The sequence below is a fragment of the Podarcis liolepis genome, assembly GCF_965112155.1.
Source record: "Podarcis liolepis genome assembly, chromosome: 12".
In the NCBI taxonomy this organism is placed as follows: domain Eukaryota; kingdom Metazoa; phylum Chordata; class Lepidosauria; order Squamata; family Lacertidae; genus Podarcis; species Podarcis liolepis.
The window spans coordinates 12,604,567-12,623,279 of NC_139563.1; the positions used below are offsets into that span (position 1 = coordinate 12,604,567).

Consider the following 18,713-nt stretch of genomic DNA (forward strand, 5'->3'; position numbering starts at 1 on the left):
CAATATTCCCAAACACATCCGAAGGGTGTCCCAGAGCTACTCACTTTTCCCTCCTAAAAAGTAAGGGGAAATGTGTGTGCATCTTATGGAGCGAATGCAGGCTGCGCAGCTATCCCAGAAGCCAGAACAGCAAGAGGGATCGCTGCTTTCGCTGCGCAGTGATCCCTCTTGCTGTTCTGGCTTCTGGGATTCAGAATATTTTTTTATTGTTTTGCTCCTCCCAAAACTAGGTGCATCTTATGGTCTGGTGCATCTTATAGAGTGAAAAATACGGTAATTATAGGCCTATCAGCTTCTTGTCAATGGCTTCAAAGAACAGAAGTAGGAATTGTGATACAGCCCCCCATTGTTACTTAAGATAGGATGAAGGGAACCATGGAAATGGTTAACAGATACTCTCCAGCTGTTGTTTTTTGGCTTTATTCCTTGACTTTGTACCACTGGGTAGGCCAGTGGTAGGGAAGCTATGCTATTGTATGCCTACTCTCATCATTCCCAGAGAAGGGGAATGACAAACTTGGGTTGACTAGATGGATCCAGGGGGATGCTTCAGTTGAGAAGGGAGCAGTACAATCTCCCTTGAAGGAGGCAGTTGTGCATCCCCTCCTTAAGTAGACTTCCCTGCGAGTTAGGAACCTGGCCCTTGATCTGTTAAGGTTTCTCCACCCCTGGTATGTGGCATTTGGATGGTTCTGGGTACTGGTCATGGCTATAGCCCTAAAGAGAGCAGTCCTCCATGACTGCAAGGAGGTCAAGATCTTACTAAGAATAATGATTCCTGCTGCATGGCTGGGCTCTTTTCTCCGCAACCACATGACCAAAATGACTTTGAGTGCCTCAAGAGCACAAAAGGCACTGGTTGCCTTTCTCCAGTCATTAGGATGGTTCCTTGCTGGTTGGGGGAAGCAGTTTGCAAAAAGAGGAAGAAAAAACAAGCTGGGAAGGAGGTGTGTGTTAGAAAATTTCCATGAAGCTCCTCAGGAAAAGGTCCCCCATGGATATTTTTAGAAAAACAAAATCAGGCAATCTGCTAACGAATATATGACTCCAAATTCCAGTGCCTAATTAATCAGAAGCCAGTGTAGCTAATAATAATGGGAGGGTGGGGCACAACATCATTCTAATTAATCAGCCTGGAAATGAACATTTCAGCTCTGGGAAGAGGAGGGGGTGCTGCTACTGCTGCTTCCCTACAGCTTCCAAACATCTCTCCCCCCCCCCCCCCAGTTAAGGTAATATGAGTTCCGCTCCAGAAGATTTCCCCAGGTGGTCAGTGGTGGGTTCCTTCCTAAGAAGGCCACGATGGGGATTTTCCAGATCACCTTCCTTCTTTAAGGAACAGCTAAATGTGAAAGGGGAGTTCATTTAAATGTGATCATTTCCCCAAAAGGCCCTTACAATTGCCTCTGAGCATCTCTCATAGACTTTTGAATGGGGTTCATGGAGCTGAAATGAATTTATACCCTGCTTTATCCTTTATAAAGGTTGATACAAAAAAAAAATCCAGGTGCTTGAATGTTCTTTGAATGTGTTCACAATATTGGTTATGATGTTTGATTTCACTATCTGATACCTGGCAGTTGATAGTTTGCATTATTTGACTGTTGATATGAAATGATGTTTAATATTCTAAAAACGAGGTGTGGTAATTTATGTAAAAGACAAATACAACCCCAAAGAGCTATTTAAAGATGAGGATGAAAGAATGATTGCTAATGAGATAACATTACAAGGTGGGGGGGATTGATAATTGGAATCTACGCATTAAATGATAAACTATTGGAATTTTATAAAGAATTGGAAGAAAAATTGTTTGATTTCATGGATCAAAAAATAATTTTAATGGGTGACTTAAATGGGGTAGTCTCATTAGAAATGGATCGGACAATAAGAAAAATGGATTCAAAAGAAGGAAGACTACCTCTGACTTTTTTCAATTTGGTGGAGAATTTAAAATTGACTGATGTTTGGTGATTTAGATACCCATTTGAAAGAGAATTTGCATAAAGGGACAGAACAAAATATTGTATGGGATACAAGCAAAGCAGTAATGAGAGGCTTTTTTTATTCAGCAAAGTGCATACCAAAAAAGAATTTGAGAAGGGGTGGGGAGAAATTATAGAGGAGCTGATAAAAAATGAAAAAGAGTTGATTAAGAAACCTGGAAAGGACACAATAAAACATAACATAAAAATGTTGCAGGCACAATTTTCAATGTTAGTGAACAAAGAAATTGAATGGAAAATTAAAAGGTTTTTGTTATAAAGATGAATGTATTGCCAAGAATGTTGTTTTTGTTTCAGACAATACCTGTGGCCAGTGGGGAGGGACACTTCAAGCAATGGCAAAAAGATAAAACTAAATTCATCTGGCAAGGGAAGAAACCAAGGATTAAATATAAATTATTAACAGATGATAAAGAAAGAGGGGACTTTTCTTTGTCAGATTTAAAATTGTATTATGAGGTGTCCTGTCTCTGCTGGGTAAAGGAATGGATAACTTTGAAAAGCACAGGTATTTTAGACCTTGAAGGTCATGACAATAGATTTGGATGGCATGCTGCTCATTGAAATAAAATTATATGAAAATAATGTATAGATGGTACTTAACACCGGTAAAACTAGCAAAGATGTATAGAACTGCTTCTAACGTATGTTGGAAATGTAAAGAAAAAGAAGGCACTTTCCATCACATGTGGTGGACATGCAAGGTAGCAAAAGCAGTCTGGGAAATGATATATAATGAGTTGAAAAAAATGTTTAAAATAATATTTGTGGAAAAACCAGAGGCTTTTTTGTTAGGTATTATAGGTACAGGGATTCCGAAAGAGCAGAAAAGACTATGTATGCGATGACAGCAGCAAGAATACTACTGGCCCAGAGATGGAAAGAAGACAAATTTCCAACCAGAGAAGAATGGCTGATAAAGATGATGGACTATGCCGAAATGGCGAAATTGACCAGGCGAATCGGAGACTAGGACGAGAAGAAGTTTAGGAAAGAATGGGGGGGGAATTTATAGTCTATTCAAGAGAGCATTGTAAACAGTTAAAAACTTTGGCAGGATTAGAGTAATACTTGTAAAAGACAAAATATGCTGGAAAAGTTTTTGGGGTTTTTTTCCTTATCCCCCACTACCACAAATTATGCAGTCGAGTTTCCCGCATTTGGGGAAATCACAGGGGTCAGCACACCCACAGTGCAATGGATGAGCCTCACCCTGGGAAAACCTCCTTCATGATCAAGGTGTCTCCCCTGCCAGGTAAGTATATATATTGGAAAAGTTAATAATAGATACAATAAGTTTGGGCGGGGGGAGGATAAGTTGAATAAAAAGAGATGGACAATGGAAACCAGAGAAGAGCAGGGGGATGTCAAGGGATTCTGAGAATCCTAAATGTAAAGGTGATTGATATGTTTAAATTGAATTTTGTTATGTAAAATTTAATTAAAATATATATCTTAAAAAGAAAATATGACCGTAACTCCTCTTGTGCACTCAGAAGTTCCAGTGGTACCTGGTCAGATAACTCAGGTCACAGAAACAGGCTGATTCACATAGCGAAATATTTAGCTGAACTAGGCAGGGGTGTGGTGTTCCGGTGAGCAACCAAACAACTTTCTTATTTTATTATTAAGTTATTTAAAATATTTCTAAACCGGCCTTCATCTAAACAGACAGTTTACAAGGGGCATGGATAAACCTGCTCATGCCATATATACAAATCCAAAACTATCATCATCAATGTTCACAATCAATTAGCAATATGAGAAGCGTCAATGACAATTAACATAGCCATTTTAACTGCCTGGACAAATGAAAAGCTGAAAATATTGTTATGGCAACACCACTTGTTAACTCTCTTGGAAAGGCATTCCAAAGTCAAGGTGCCACCACAGAAAAGACCCTTTCCTTTGTTACTGTGTAAAGTGTCTCCAAAAAGGAAGGAACTTAGAAAAGGGCCTCAGAGATTTTGACAAGGGTGGGGAGCCCATGATTCTCCTCCAGGTATGGCTGGATTGCAAATCTCATCAGCCCCAGCTGTGAGCATGGACCACCTTCAGAGATTGTGCGCTCTAGCAACATCTGTAGGACCACTGGTTTTCCACCCCTGTCAAGGATACTATGTGGCTCTGAAGAATATTCTTTGGCATTTAAAGATAGGGCCGAGCACCTTGAATAGGACTTGGAAGTGAATAGGTGTCGTCTCCTGGATAAAGAGGGGCTGAAATGACTGGGGAAGAGCTTAAGAGAGGCGAGAACGTTCTGCTTTTCTTTCTAATTAATTGGATTTTTGCGAAACGAGGTGTCATGTCGATTAGTTCAGTCAGAATAACTTTGGGGGGTAGGAGACTGAGTGGATAATTCAATGTTAGCCAAAACGAGTGTTTGTTTACTTTTTAAAGAAAACCAGCACCGGGGGGATGTTCTTTTAACAAATTCAACCTGCGTCCTCCTGACTGCACAAAATTGGACGGCTGAACCTCGCTTTAACTCGCCGGATCCGAGCCCTCTACGGAACGAGCGTGCACCTCTCCGAATTGTTTAACTGGGGAAAGGGATCTGAAATCCAGCCGAGAAAATCAAGCGTACAGTTTGACCTTTAGACTGGCAAAAAGGAGAGGGGTACTGCCACAGATAACCCGGCTGGATGCATACAGAAGACCAAAATCTCATTGGAAGGAGGAGATAGAGTTCCGACGCCTGTTGATGTCCATGCGCGCGCAACTCCCACCAGCCACAGCCAGGCCCAACAGGGACCGATGGGACTTGTAGTCCACTAACGGCTAAAAGGCCCCAGATTGGTGTGGGCAATGTGGCTGCACGCCTCCCTCCCCTGCCGTAGTTAACCGCTGCAAGCTCAAGGCCTGGCCAAGACGCAAAATCTGGGGTGAAACTGGGTCCCAACAAATCTCCTCTGTTAAGGGATGCCAGAACCCTGGTAAGCCTCGTAGACTGGAGCACAGGCCGGGTCCTTTGCTCCCTGAAGTATTTTGGGGTGCGGTTTTCTTATTTTTAGAAAGCAATCCAGTGAGCGCCACTCCAAATTACCGTACTTAGAAAGTAAGCCCAGCCCACCCCGCCATATATTGGACATGTTTTCAATACACATAAATACAGTGCACGGTTTGCAGAGGGTTCCACGAGCGATGCAAACTAAATCCACCAACATTGCAATCCTCTGCAGACCCCATGGAGTTCGATAGGGCTTATTCTCAGGTTAGGTGTATAGGATTGCTGCCTAACTGCTCAGCCCTACTCCGACCTGAGTAATGGGCGGGAGGGAGTAATGGTCTGAGCGAGGAACTGGCAGGATGTGAGGGCATCACGCGTGCAAGGCAGGGCACGGGCTTCTGCCTCCAGCCAGGCAGGCACCCCAGTGGAAGACCCGCTCCTCCCTGCAGCAAAGAGGCAGGAGCCAAGTTGCCGCCTCCTTTCTGCGGGCAGTGATGCGCCTTGGCAACCCGCTGCCTGGGGTGACTCAGGGAAGCCATCGTTTCCTCCGCAGGCTTCTGGGTTTCTTGCTCTCTGAATGCCTGGCCGTGCATCTTTTGCGCCAAGAGCGGCGCCCCATCCAGAACTGGCCACGATCCTGGTGAGTGGGAGCGGGAAGTGCTTCCACCCAGCCGCCACCACACAATCTCTCTGCGGTTTGGCTGTTGTTGGGCCGCGCATTGTTGCAGCAGCCTTTCCCGACCTAGGACTGCTGAGCTTTGCCGACTCACTAGCTCTGACTGAAAGGTGGCGACGAGGGAGCGAGGGAAGAGGAGAGATCGGCGGCGCGCTTGCTGCCTCCCAGCAGGGTAGACTCGTATTTTGAAAGCGCTCTTTCCCCTCTCCTCTGCTGCCGGGTGCGGCTGGATCCGAAAGGGGTCAAGTGTCACTTCCTCTCCCAGTCAATCTCCAATATTCCTTGTAATGTTTTCAAATGGACGAATTCATTACGCCGGGCCGACTGAATAGGGAAGGGGAGCCCTCGCGATGGGCGATCAATAGCTTCCCGCAATAGTTCGTTTTGCACTGACCTAGGAAAGGATACGGAGCTGGGGCGGGGGGCGGGGGTGAGGAGAGACACAGAAAGAGGAGGGAGGTAAAGGCTTAGGTCACTGGGTTGCTTGGGATAATACCCCCCATCCCCAAAAGGGCCCTTTTCACTTCCCCTTTTGTAGATTATAAAAACAGGGATTTTACTAAAGTCAGAACTGACGGCTGAGAAGCAAACAAGCCTCGGATTAAAGCATTGCGGGAGTCAGGGTCGTCTAATTTGTTACTCCTGGAAGGGTAAGAAAAGAATCTGTCTCATGACTTATGGGTGTAGGTTGAACGTCGAGGGCTAGAAAGTTGCTGAACTGAAAGCGAAACCCTTAACCACTGGGCAGGTCCGTCCCTCCTCTCCCGTTGTCCGATCCAATAGCCCGACCAGGTGCAGACGCAGTACCGATTTGGGCAGCCAGCTTTCTCCCCAAAACAATCGCTTCTTAGCCCCTTTCTCCACTGCCTTCAGGAATGCCACTGGTGTGTCACACGCGCCTTGGAAACGAGACACTTGGGCTTAACCGGGTCCTGGATCTTGGCCCCTGCGAGAAGCCGCCATAGCTAGCGAGGGAAGTGGCGCTGTTGGCGCGTAGAGCTGCAGGAACCGCAGCTGCCTGGCATGTCTTGGGCATCTGGCTCCAGTGGTTGTGACTGTATTTTAAAAGCGTCTTAAAACAAGTGCTCATCTCCGTCAGGGTTGTGCGCAAAGAAGAACGCGCAGTCCGAAAGCTTGCCCAGCATAGTTGGCCAAAGCAAGCGGGTCCCTTGTTCTGCTTGCCGGAATCCGGGTGAGGTGCCCCCAGCATTTGATGACAGCCGCCAGCTTTTGTAAAAGGCCGGTAGAATCGGCTGATCAAACCGGGCGCAGCAGAAAGACAACAGAGTCTTAAGCAAGTCATAACCAAGTCTTAAAGCAAATGGTTTTCCGGCTTCGAAAAGAATCGACAGTATGGCAGCGTCTTGCCCTGCGGAAAAGGAGGGGAAGACTGGACACCCCAGCCCGTGCGTGCAAACGGAACTGGCCAGGGCAGGGCATTTTAACCATTTAACTGTTCTCCCCACTCTCGCTCTCCGTATGTGCCCAATATCCTAGTCGAAATGAAGGCACCACTTTTCCTCCTTAGAAACCCTGTTGCAACTCATGGTTGCTCCCGGAGATTCAGATCTGCTGCGCAACTATCAGCAGAGGGGAACCCCTCTTTTCTTAGCTTTTCAACTGGGCTTGAGGTATACAGACATACGGTTGGTGCGTGCCAGATTCCGCCCCAAAGCCCGGGGCCTCTGGAAAATGCCAACAGCGCCATCCGAAGCAGGGCCAGTCAACTGTAAATTACTTTAGTTCAACGAAGCGCAAGCCTTGGAAGGGGTGATTTGGAGAGGAGTTGGTTGCTTCCCAGTGGAAACTTCTACTACTGTACAATGGTTGTTTGAGTACACAGTAAACGATTTTGTTGCTTTGAAACGTACATATATTGTAGCTAAGTTTAATAAGCAAATCAAGTGTGCAGCCGCGGCCCATTCTTATCAGAGGGAGATTTTTGCCACTGGCCAGGGGCACAATTCAACCGGAATTACTCGTGAGCAGCTCCCCTTCTTGTCCGAAGGGCGCCCACGCCCTGGAGGAGGATGTCTCCCCTGAGCTGAGAACCTGTCCACAAGCATCTCTAATGGCAATACAATGCCAAAGCCAAAACCTCACATTTCCCATGCCTCTTGTGCACACCAGATTCGTTCCGAAATTCAAACAAAGCGTTTAAGTAATGTCTTAAGGATGGAGCCCATATTTGCCCAGGAGGGACAATTAGAAGAGTTCGCCTAAAACGCCGGTGGAATGAGAGTGCCTTTTGGGCGATTTCTAATAGTGAATTTAGGCGTTCGACAACCGCTCTAAAATGGGACGTTGTTTAAAAAGACTGCCTTTATTCGGTGTAATCCGAGCCCCACTGAATGTAGTGGAAGTCGCCCCTGCCTATTTCCATTTCAATTGGTCAGGATCTCACCCCACAGCAGATATATTTAATCAAATAAATTTCCTGCTGAAATATTTCTCCATAAGCACACAGTCTTGTCCTTTAAACATGTCGAAAATCACAAACCCTAATTAAAAACTAATAGAAGCGGTGTGTTTTGTTAATTTTTCGGACTGGCTATATAAATTTATCAACCTAGCTTTCTTCCCCTCCTCCGCCCTCAATGCGGAAGCAAGTTCATTTCCATTCTTCCCCCCACCCCGCGACACACACGCACATCCGAGATGAGAGATTTCTCCCGGCTGCCAGGATTTTAAATACGATGTGTCAGGATGCGAAGCCAATGTTGTTTTAGCAGACAAGTGGTAATAACAAAACTATTTATGCAAGCCCATTAGAGCAGCCGCAGGAGGAACCCTGACTGGTAGTTAAAATTTCTGAGCCAGAAAATTAAAAACAAATATTTAACTTTGCAATTTTGAACCCACGGCTGCAACCACGGTTAAACTTTTACAGTGCATATTCAATGAGCGACTTCCCCGGCCCCTTTTAGACTACCCAGGGGAAGTGGCTTGGATGCGGTTTCAAAAGGGATTCCTCCTAGATGCGCTCAATCCCCCTCCCTCGCGCGCAAGGGCAAGCTGGTGTGGCAATGTGAAAGGTTCAGACACTTCCATGATGGAAGAAACAGAGTATTTGGTGGAACCAGTTCTTTTAAAAATAAATATAAAAATGGGCAATTTAAAAATAAACAAACTTCGGGATCCAAACTTTGCCCCTTGGGTCGCTGAATTGTGTGGGTTTCCGCGCGCGGCCTTCCCCATAAGGGGCAGCAAGAAATGAAATGTCATCAGCCGGTTGATGAAAAATTCTGCCCCAACAAGAGTCCTGCAAGTAAGAGCAGCCGGGCTGAATGTAGCAGACATCCAATATTCATAGGTCTCTGGATGTGCACACCCCATCGCGGGGCGGGGGGGGGGAGTTGGGGTGAGGGTTGCCGTTTGATAGCCCGCGCTCCAACAGAGTCGTCCTTATTACCTCGCCACACACTTGATCGTAATCCCTATTGATAAGTTCTTCGCCCTGCCAAGGCAAACCTACTGTATCGACCCCAGCCGCAGTTCAGTAGTATCGACAGAACCCGCCTGCTGCTCAAGGCCCGGCGCCTCTGCTCGGACCGGGTGACCCCCATTCGCTTCTAGACGTTCCCCAACTTTATGGCGGCCCTTTCCCAAGGAGCGGCATCGATTTTATTTTGCTCAGCGAAAGTATCGGGTCGTTATCCTCGTCTCTCTCTTTCTCTCCCTCTCCAGTGCTGTTCAGAAAGCAAAAGAGCGGTTTGGTTCACCATCTTCACAAAATAATGGATTCAAGAGGATGGCACTCGGTGCCTTCTCAAAGCGAAGGTCTTAGATTTTATCTTCTCACAAATGACTACGTTGTACATCTCCAGCCTTTTTTTGTCGTCTCGTGTCATAACACTGTTAAATGTGACCAAAGAAACCGATTTATTTCCAATGAACCGATTGAAGCTGAATCCAGCTGTTTAAAGGGACGATTAACTGTCCGGATGCATACTTTGCATCATAATTTTGCCAAGTTCCACTCCTCTGCAGACAAACAATGAAGGAAAAATAAAAATAAAGAACCAAATCTAGTGAAAGCCAAACACTTTTAAGTCCCCCTTCTTTTTAAAAAGGGAAGGTTAGGCGTTCCCTGGGAGTCCATAGGAAACTCCAAAGTTCCTAACTATCCAAATTTCCTAAGACACACCCTAGCTATCAGGTCAATTGTTATTTTTATTCAGCTTTCCTGCTTTATTAACATGTACATCGTTCGTATTTGTGAATCCAATCAGCAAAAGGAAGCATAATTTTTTGTCTGAAACAAAGCCAGAGATTCTTCATTCAGCTGAGCAGAGGAATGAAATCGGTTTACTTAGATCGGGAACGATAGGAGGAAATGGGCATTATTTTCTCTACCCCCCCCCAACATGAACGTAGCCAGGATTTATGTTGGGGGACAGGCTTTATGTGGGGGGCCAGAACCTCAGTTAATTAAGTATTTTGTATTGATTTACACTGGGGCAGCTGCCCCTCCCTGCCCTTCTTGACTATGCCCATGCCCCCCAGCATGTTGTACCATATTACTTCCCTATGATTGGCTGATAGTCCCTCCTCTTCCTCCAAAATCAAGACTGCTGCTGAGCACGGTGGTTACTTCCGAGTAAACCTATCTAGGGTGTCTCTATGTGTCATTGCCGCACTGATAATAAAGCAGAGGGATAAATCAAAATATGTATGCTCAGAAGCAAGTCTATGGGACTCTATGGGAGTTCAGTTGCTTACTCCCAGGTAAGTTGGTACAAAGTTGCAGACTGTCTTGAATAAAAAATCAATTATTGGAACTATACAGAAGTTGGGAAGTACTGGCGAGGGGAATTCGAAGTGAAGGGAAATGCTTGGAAGTGGGGGCCGTGGCATTCTGAAATACTGGACTTGGATCACCTGTGGCCCGGAGTGGCCTCGCCCACACTTAAGCCTTCTCCACCTAACCAGACCCGCGCGTGCAGGCGGCAACGTGGTCAGGAAATGCGCCTAAATTTGTGGCCCAGGAGGGCAGTGAAGGCCAAAGAGGGATGGAAATGAGGAAGCCAGCTGTCTGCAGGAGAGGAAAGAATGTGGACTGGTGGGTTCATAGATAGAGAAAAATTGATCCATCTCACGTCGTTTCCAACTGCCCCCAAATCCGGGGCTCGTCCGATCGACCCCCGTGTCATCCTCGGCCTGGCGGGGAGAGGAGCTGGAGCTGTTGGGGGGGGGCGGTGTCAGATAAAGACGTCCGTCAATCCGAGGCCTCGGAACGGGCTGACAGAGCAGGCCGCGGCGCCGTGACCCTGGCCAGCTTTGTCCCTGCGACGCGCAAAGCTCCCCGGCTTGGCAGGAGAGAGAAAATTAAAATGTCACCCATAGTATTGAACTTGGAGCCAGAAAGCCGGGCGAGGATGACGGCGCTGCTCAGGGAGGACTGGGGAGATGCGCGCACCTGCGGCAGGTGGGGAGGGGGCTGGGGGCCATCCAGGCCATCCATTGGGGTCGGTGGGGAAAGATGAAGGGGGCGGCGGTTGGCTTGCGCTATCTGAGAGCTTGCGCGCAGCCCTGACTTTTGCCAAATGTTGCCCCCAGCAGTCAAGCGTCTCCAGCAAGGAAAGCAGCCGGAGGGGGGAGCCACCTATCCCGAGTTGCTCGAGGGTGTTGTCCGGCGCAACGAAGGAGAACTGCGTCGCTCTCCTTTGCTACAGGCCCCAAGAAGGTAAGTACGTGAGCAGGTACACAGGTCGGTCGGTGTGCTAAGGGAGGCACTCCGAAATGGCGCAAGCCCATGGCAGCAAGAGTTAATAAAGGGGAGGGGGAGGTGGAGAGACACGCCGAGTGATCTACATAAAGTGCCTAGGTTAGATCCCCGAGCCTAGGAAGCCCCGGCACAGCCTGATCTCCTTGCTGTCCACGCCGCAGCAAGTTGGCTGCAAGGTCCGCGGGGAAGTGGGTTTAGGATGGCAAGGGGACACCTATATCTCTCTTTTCTTTCCTCCGACACCTTGAAGCCCTTTAAACCGGATGCGAATTTGCATCAGCTCGCTCCACTCTCCATGTGCGGATGATAACTTTGACCTGAGTTGGCCTCCCCTGAGCTGGCTAGGGAGAATCATTCCCAGGCGGTGGGGCTGGGCCCGTGGTCTGCCTATGCCGTTTGCACCCCACGTAAATTGGTTTGTATCCCGATCCTACTCGTTTCCTCAAGGCATGTCTGGAGGAATTAAGCAGGCCTTACTTCCGAGTAAGCGTGTTAATAGGATTGGGCTGGAATCATGTTGACTATGTGGATTATTGGGGTCGCAGCTGAAAATTGAACTCACTGGGTGGTATCCGACAAACCCATTCTCAGAGTAGACCCACCGATTTAAATTGACACAGATTTCAATGGGTCTTCTCTGGGGTTGACTCTGTTGAATGACACCCGGCATATATTAAAGGCCACTTGGTTTGATTCGCACATTTATTATCCCATATATCATCACAATGTTCGCTATGGAAAATAAAAACACCAGTATAAAACCTTTCTAAAACAGCAAGCAAACGTGTCTTTGTCAGGGCCACTTTTGTACTTTCAAATACATTTACCCTCCTGCAAACATAAATTTTCCATTTTTTTCGCCGCATTCTAACCCATTACTTGGAAGTAAGACGCAGTGGTTGCAACGGGTATGTGTAAACCGCCCTGGGGTTGTTTATGTCGGCAGGCAGCATCGAAATTTCTTGCATAAAATGAAGAAACAACTTCCAAACAAACCCGCTTACAGTCGAGGCCCAAAATGCACAAGTGTCATCGGAAGTCCCATTTCTTACAGATAAACTTAATCGGAAGCAAAGGTGGGGCTGCCCTCAGAAGGAAGTCTCACTAAATTCTTCGTGACTTACTTCCTAGGAAGTGTGAGTAGAATTGCAGCTTCGCCGCGCTATCCTATACAGGCCTACTCAGAAGTAAGCCCCATTGAATTCAGTGGGACTTACTCCCAGGTGACTACAGCCAACATCACTTTATTTGGATGCAGTTTAAGTTAGACATTTCTTTCTTTTTCCAGAATTATGCGGCGTGAAACGTTCGAAATATTGTTTAGTCCCACATACCGTTTATTTAGTACGTAAATTCAAACAGAAACAAATATGATTATTACAGGGGGGAAATTGTTTAAAGACACGAAGTTCTGAAGGAAAGCATCCGCTTTTTCATCTGAGAGAGAGGGGTAGGATATTCAAGGAGAGCTACGCCTTCCACCTATCTCGCCCGCCCGCGACCATTAGATTTCATCGGTCTGCCTTCTAAATTTCCAGCTGGGAGTTAAACTGCAAGCAGCCAAAACAATGACAAGTGCGGTGCGGATCCCACTTTGCAGGGTTTCTGGAATTCTTAACTGAAGGCCTCCCCTTGCCCTAACGGCGAACGGCCGCCAGGGGGCAAAGAGGCATCAACAAAGGCCCAACGAGCCAATCCCCAGGGCTTCTCTCTGCAGACAGCGTTTTTAAAAACATGCTCTGGTTTCAAAGGTCTTCTTTTCTATTTGCAAAGGATTTTCCGCTCTCGCTCCCTATTCCCCCCCCCCCGCCAAAATAAATAAAAATGAAATAAAAATATTTTCCTTGGGCACAGAGAAACGCTGCCCTAGGCACCCACAAACATGTTCAGACGGAAGCAACGCTAGGCACTTTCCTGTCTGCAGCTACATAACACATTAAATAAGAATGATATTCAAATATACCAGATCATATCCCTGGCCATTTATCCTACTTACCTTGTCGAAATATTTAACCTATGATCTCCGTGCATTCTAATGACATACTTCTGAATGGACGTTTTACAGGATACACATACTGTACTGTATTGCTTTAAGCTTTCTCTCCTTCCTTCCCTCTCTCTCCCTCTCTCCCTTTTCAGTCGGCATAGCTCAAGAAAGCTGGGGAAGGGTCTCTTCCTTGGGGCAGTGGTGGTGCAGGCTTGGAGGTCTTAAGAATTATGGAGCCTGCGAGGCTAGACAGAATCCAAATGAAACCACTCAAGGGAAACTTCGCTGCAGACAAAAACACACACGTACGCAGACCACATTCAATTCCCTGCCTCCTCTTCCCCCCTTGACTTATTTGGTTTGGCGGTCGCCCGTTGCAGAAGCCAAACAGGGAAATATCCTTCACACCAGCTCATAAGGAGCCTGGCTGGAGGAAACCCCGCTTTCCCACCCGTACTCCTCTCCTTCTGGGTTGTTTAAATAAACCATTCGGAAGAGCGTCTTGCAGGAGACGCATCTCTCCTCCCGCCGCCCCCGCCCGGCTTCCTTGCCAACTGGAGCATTACGAGCCAGGCGCATTTTTGCAGACAATGAAGCCCACAGTGCTGCTGAAATGGGGCACCTTCTGTCTTTTCCCCAGGAAGAGGGCACTGCTTTCCTCTCTCCACACACCCCTAACACACACACCCTGCACGTCTCCACTTCCACCTGTCCAGGGGTGCCAAGTTGAATAAAATATTGCGGGGGGGGGGGCAGGTGAGCCTCGTCCCGCATAATCGATCACATGACGCAGTGCACACACACCCTTTGAATGGCAATGCCCACCAATTTTTGGGGGGAGCCCTCAAATCTTTTATTGAGGCGGGGGAGGGAAGGCGGCGAACGGATCTCGACCCCTAGGAGTTGGCTCCTATGGTGTGCATTTCCTCTCGCATGGCATTTATTGGTTAACTTAACAGTAAGCTGGGCGAGGTATGAACTTGGAGGTTTCGCAGGGATCGAACCAGCCGGTGGTTGGGTGGTGGTTTTTCTTTGGGAAGGGAGGGTTGCCTTGTTTTAAAAGCCGCCCAACAATGGCGATGGCCAGAGTGGAGCTGGGCTCGGCCTTTTCTGCGTGTTCACGAAGCGTTAAAGCTTTCTCGAACAAAACAGCTCCGTCTGACCCCGGCCAGACAAAAGGCAACTTCCATGCCCCGCCCCGCCCGCAAACGTAAAAAGAGCGGGCCAGGCAGAGGGAAGGAGGCGACGGCGACCGACCAGGGCCAGGCCTGCTTCCCTTACTGCCTTAAGGGCGACCCCGTCTCAGGGGCGCCGACTTATAAAAAATATTGGGGGGGCCCATACCGGGGTCCTGCCCCGGGAAGTTTTCTAAGTTCCAATGTCAGTGGCGCCCGGCAGAGCAGCCCTCTCGGCCACGGCAGCCTGGCTCTCCCAGCCCCCGGGTCCGCCCTCCTCCCTCGTGCACCCGCAGCGTTCCCGCCCGGGGAGGCGGCGCCCCCAAGGACTCAGGTTCGGTTGTACCTGAGAAGCCGAGCACCTTGGCTCCCAAACAAATCGGCTTCTGAACAATCGAAACCCGGAAGTGAGTGTTCTGGTTTTCAAATGATTTTTGGAGGGCGAACATCCGGTGCGGCTTCCGATTGGCTGCAGGGGGCTCCTCTGGCAGAAGCCGCACTCTGGTTTTCAAATGGTTCCAGGAGTCCAATGGACTCCCGGAACGCATTCTGTTCGAGAACCAAGGTACAGTGGACGCTCGGGTTGCGAACGTGATCCATGTGGGAGGCACGTTCGCAACCCGCAGTGTTCACAACTCACATTGCTGCGTCTGCGCACACACAGGTTGTGATTTAGCGCTTCTGCTCATGCACAAGTGCCGAAACCTGGAAGTAACCCATTCCGGTACTTCTGGGTTTCAGTGCATCCATAACCTGAAAATGCTTAAGCTGAAGCATCTGTAACCCGAGGTATGACTGTATGTACCAGTCCTAAGGAACTGGCCAAGTAAGGCAATCAGCATCTGCAGGTCCCTTGACAGCCAGGAGAGAAGCCACACTCTTGGATTTCTGTTGGTAGATGCCTCTTCCTGAGATGCTTGTATTATGCTAATCATAGAATCATAGAGACAGAAGGGACCCCAAGGTCATCTAGTCCAGCCCCCTGCAATGCAGGAATCTTAGCTCAAGCATCCCTGACAGATGGCCACCTAGCCTCTCCCAGGGAGCAGAGACCGTCTGAACAGCTCTTATTGTCAGAAAGCTCTTCCTGATGTTGAGCCGGAAAAGTCTTTCAAAGCTGCTGCACACCTTTGTTTGGGGTCCTCCCCTCCTTGCAAATGTCAGTGGGAAGGAGGGCTCTGTTTCAACAGAAAAATAAAGATTCCCCCTTTCTTCCAGCTTCCACTCATTCGTCTCCAACTGATAATGGACTTGGGAGGCTTTGAGCCCCTTGGGGAGCTGAGCTGTAAAGGACAACCTCCAATTTTCATGCATCAGAAGGAGCCCAGGAGCCCCATCGGGGCTTACCCTGTGCAGGCTGGTTCCCCCCCCCACACAAACACACACACTGGGTTGCAATTTTGTGGGTCAGCTTTGGCTGGGAGAGGCAGCCCCCGTTAAGTCTCTGCCAGCCCAATAGCACAGCCCCCCCCCCCGCCAAGTCCATGGCAGGAGACAGGCAGCAGCACCCAGACCCCAGAGGCTGCCCTTGGGACTGGCGTTCCCACACTGCCGCCTCCGCAACAAAGGCCAGCGGCCAAGTCCCCCCCCCCCCCAGCCGCTTCCTTGGTCCCACAGGAAAGCCAGGCAGGGGCTGCACATCCTGCCCTCCGCCTCTTCCTGCTGCCCCCAACAGACAACCAGGCCTGCAAGCTTCCTCTTCTGACATCGCCCAGGCCCCCACAGAGCCCCCCACCAGCAAAACACCCAGGAGTTTGAAGGGACCCGAGGGCCACGCAGCCAAGGGGTCTAACTCTGCAGGGAAAAGCTTCCTGTCTTTCCTCTGCCCCCTCCCCACCGGAAAGGGATGGTGGCTGCAGGCTCTGCCCCCCCCCTTAACATCTGCAAAATGATTAAGGCTGATACATTGTGTTACAGGATTTTATCTAGGTAACTTCCCTGAGCTGTCAAGTTGAAAGGGTACATTCAGGCATAATATTTGCAACATTTAACAACTTTAAAGATGTCCCCCCCCCCTGTAATTTCCATAACAGTTGGAAGGACAAAAATATAACCTCCTATGACAACTCCTGCAACCCATGAGCTTTCAGACAAAGATCATGCATGGACAAATGTAAAGATCTTTGGAAAGTATTGATCGAAACCACAGTAACAAACAAATCAATGTATCTTCAAGGGAAAGAATAAGTAGATCCATTTGCATATATAGCTCTGTAGGCTTAATGAGATTCCCACAAAACATTAGGAAGGCCTTTCTGGTGGTGAGAGCAGTCAGACAGGGGAAGGGGCTTTTAGGGAGAGGTGGGGGGGGGCATCTGCCAGGGATGCTTTAGCTGTGAGTCCTGAATTGCTGGGGGTTGGACTGGATGACCTTTGGGTCCCTTCCACCTCTATGATTCCATGACCTTTAAGGGAAGTCACCTCCATCTTCGTCTCAGAGCAGATGCCCACAAGCCCTGGGCGGGAAGAGCCCGAGAGAGAGAGCCCGAGAGAGAGAGAGAGAGAGAGAGAGAGAGAGAGAGAGCCCGAGAGAGAGAGAGAGAGAGAGAGACCGAGAGAGAGAGAGAGAGAGAGAGAGAGAGAGAGAGAGAGCCCGAGAGAGAGCCCGAGAGAGAGAGAGAGAGAGAGCCCGAGAGAGAGAGAGAGAGAGAGAGAGAGCCCGAGAGAGAGAGAGAGAGAGAGAGAGCCCGAGAGAGAGAGAGAGAGAGAGCCCGAGAGAGAGAGAGAGCCCGAGAGAGAGCCCGAGAGAGAGAGAGAGAGCCCGAGAGAGAGAGAGAGAGAGAGAGAGAGACCGAGAGAGAGAGAGAGAGAGACACCGAGAGAGAGAGAGAGCCCGAGAGAGAGAGAGAGCGCAGCCAAGCCCCCTTCACCGCCTGCCCCCCCCCGCCAGCCCCCTCTCCCCTCCTCCCTAGGCGGCAGCTCCGCCATGACCACAAACGGCGGCGGCAGCAGCAGCAGCAGCCGCGCGCGGCCCGGGCTCCCCTCGCCGGCCGCGGGAGCCAAGGCGCGCGATAATTTGCTTAAATTATGTCAGCGGCGCCCGGCAGAGCAGCCCTCTCGGCCACGGCAGCCCGGCTCTCCCAGCCCCCGGGGGCCGCCCTCCTCCCTCGCGCAACCGCAGCGTTCCCGCCCGGGGAGGCGGCGCCCCCAGGAGAGGCGGCAGCAGCAGCCGCGCGCGGCCCGGGCTCCCCTCGCCGGCCGCGGGAGCCAAGGCGCGCGACGAGGGAGCCAAGGCGCGCGATAATTTTTTAAATTATTGGGGGGGCTGAGCCCCCCCAATAAAATTTTTGAGGGGGCTCGGGCCCCCTCAGGCCCCATGGGGTCGGCGCCTATGCCCCGTCTCCTCCTTCTCCTTCTTCTCCTTCTCCTCTTCGCTTCGACTTGAGGGGGGAACTGCGGCCCCTCCTCGCCCTGGGCGCGAGTGTGGACGAAGAGGCTACCTGGCTCCTTCCCTGCTCCCTCCCTAGCCAAGGCTGCCCCACAGCTAGAAACACTACTAGTTCCAGGTCTCCCCCCCCCCCAGCTCCCTCACTTGAAGTAATAATTGGCCTCATTAAGGCCAGCGAAGGGGGAGGAAAATGGCGCCAACGCAGCCCTTTCTTCCCGCCTCAGCCGGCGACCTGAGCGCCAAGCGAGCCCGCTGGGGAGCCTCTTCCTCTGGCAGCCTGTGCTGGGTGTCACGAAAGGGCAACAAATTGTGGCTGCAGCTTTAAGGGAAAGAGGTACGTGTGGGGTTTTCTGCCTCCATCTCCAATACTCGGCACCTGATGGTGGCGGCACTCAGGTTTGCTGCAATTTATTATTTAAATGTTCATAACATTTAAGGGAGGGGTGGCTAACACCCCAGAGGACAGGATCACACTTCAAAACGACCTTGACAGATTAGAGAACTGGGCAAAAACAAACAAGATGAATTTTAACAGGGAGAAATGTAAAGTATTGCACTTGGGGGGGGAAAAATAATAATGAGAGGCACAAATACAAGATGGGTGACACCTGGCTTGAGAGCAGTACATGTGAAAAGGATCTAGGAGTCTTGGGTGACCACAAACTTGACATGAGCCAACAGTGTGACGCGGTAGCTAAAAAAGCCAATGCAATTCTGGGCTGCATCAATAGGAGTATAGCATCTAGATCAAGGGAAGTAATAGAGCCACTGTATTCTGCTCTGGTCAGACCTCACCTGGAGTA

At 49.4% G+C, this 18,713-nt stretch overlaps 1 long non-coding RNA gene across 2 annotated transcripts in view; it reads right to left on the bottom strand.

The window, feature by feature from the left end:
* Positions 1 to 18,713, bottom strand: part of LOC310689552 — a 101,646-nt gene that overhangs the window by 2,313 nt on the left and 80,620 nt on the right. The gene's annotated exons all lie outside the window — the stretch shown is intronic.